This window comes from Cephus cinctus, unplaced genomic scaffold (assembly GCF_000341935.2).
Source record: "Cephus cinctus unplaced genomic scaffold, Ccin1 Ccin1_scaffold0090, whole genome shotgun sequence".
Classification (NCBI taxonomy): Eukaryota; Metazoa; Arthropoda; class Insecta; order Hymenoptera; family Cephidae; genus Cephus; species Cephus cinctus.
Window position 1 is genome coordinate 1 of NW_014332829.1, and position 1,964 is coordinate 1,964.

The following is a 1,964-nucleotide window of genomic DNA, read 5'->3' on the forward strand; positions in this document are numbered from 1 at the left end:
AACGTATAACGATATTTCTAGTTATGATTTTGGGTAAGACTAAATAATAAATTATGCACATTTACCATTAAAATTATATTTATACCTAATTTATTAAGAAGTACATTTTTCTCCTGTTGCTGCCTGAAATTCCATCATTGCCTGTTCTAATTTAATTTCAGCTATTTTAGCTCCTGTTTCTGCAGTCCTCATTCTAAGTTGATGCAATTCCCTTTGTTGCTCTAGTGCCTCTTTTGCCTTTTGTATGTGTAATTGTTTCTCCTCGTCATCTTTTCTGGTACTATACCTCCTCTTGCGAGTGAACGAAGGTATTGACGGCATAACTTTTTCACTAGAAGTGTTCACAATAGTAGCCTCAAGACGAAGACATCATTTTGATTCTGTTACATGTGGTGTGATCAACGATTCCTCGAAGCAACCATCCAAATATTCTAATTCATAATCTATGTCCTCTTCTTTGTCCTGATTATTATCTGCAAACAAATAATCATTAAAAGAATCATTCATGATGTTGTAAACCATAATATAGATTTTGAAACGCGCCTACGTCAGAAGCGACGGAATGGCCACGCTGCGACGCGGCACATTCCACTCGCCAATATTATGGAAACAAAGGAGACACATCACCGACACCATGGCGAAATATAGAAACAATCCTTGGTTATTGTATCTCTAAAAAATTTCATAATTAAGATTATAAAAAGCGGACGGCCTGTCGGCTCGTCAGACGAAGTAGAGAGCTACGAGTGAAGCGTTACTACAGTAACTTAGTCGAAGTATTAACCTCTAGCCTCGTGATTTCGTACTCACCATGTTTACGGTTTATTTCTAATAGTGTATTCTAACGTAACTTGTTTTGTTTCAAATAAATCTTTTACTTATTATCGAGAGTTAAGTTCCAACTTTTTACTCAGGCAACGAATCCCTAAGTACCTGAACTCCCGAAAACCCTTTCCGGCAGTCAAATCCGTGAACCCAGTATTTGGGCTCACGACAATGAGCAGACAGGTATTATTCGCATCTTTCATATATTTTTATTTTGTAATTACCTTTATTTTCATATGCAGCTGTGCTATCCCAGGTGCAGGGTAATTCCACATCTGCATGTGGTGCTGCTTCATTTACTAATTTTAAAATAAGATCACATAAATCAGGTACAGGAGGACCGCCTCCTGTGAGTAATCTTTCTCTTCTGAATTCGGTCGTTTGTCGTCTTTTCCTGAAAAAAATTGTGTTTTCGATAACATCGATCTTAACGATCTCAAGTTCGTAACCAAAAACTTAACGAATTCGACGAGATTCTCACCAAACGACTGAAAGACCTATTTATTATCACTCTTACTCAGTGGTACATAATAGCCTTATGTGGAATTGGAGCTATAATATTCCTAGTCATCCTCTGTTACTGCTGCCGTTTGTGCGGATGTTTGCGAGTTTTAAAACGATTCTGCTGCTATATATGTGATTTACACACTGGAGAAACCATTCCGCCAATTATCAAGAACTTTGTGAATTGCACATTCGACTCAGAAATTCATACTTAGCACATTATTCCAAAGAGAGAAGTCACACATACTGCAAGTAGACGATCCTTACCCCCAACGCCAGAAACTATGGAATTATCATCTCCACAAATAATGACGGATGATTCCGACCTGGAAGTTAACCCCACTGTCGTAGCATCAGAAGCTCATCAAAAGTACCGTAAACCACGGATGAGAAGTCGACGCAGCACAACACCAATATCAAACTTACACTTAAGCTATCGTAATTATCTTATGTAATCTAAATTCTAGTTACAATGCCATTCTAACCATCTCATAATCTAATGTAAGTTAGCTATATTATGCAATTTAATCTAGTTATTGTGAAGGATTGGAAAAATATTTTCCAATCTTAAATAGGGGAGGTGTTGTATAACCCTCCAACTTAGTATATTTTTTTCCAAATTTTCTATGAGCATG

The 1,964-nt window shown here is 37.0% G+C and overlaps 1 long non-coding RNA gene across 2 annotated transcripts; it reads right to left on the reverse strand.

Annotated features, from left to right (window-relative positions):
• Positions 1-91: 91 nt before the first annotated feature.
• On the reverse strand, positions 92-1,672 carry LOC107273269. 2 transcript variants are annotated; one of them, XR_001539193.2, is made up of 4 exons: positions 1,541-1,672; positions 1,307-1,473; positions 1,050-1,219; positions 92-473 (listed from the first exon to the last, which is right to left on the reverse strand). It is a non-coding gene; the product is annotated as an uncharacterized LOC107273269 (long non-coding RNA). The 2 variants fall into 2 exon arrangements; XR_001539192.2 differs by having other exon boundaries at positions 1,307-1,633.
• Between the last annotated feature and the right edge of the window lie 292 nt (positions 1,673-1,964).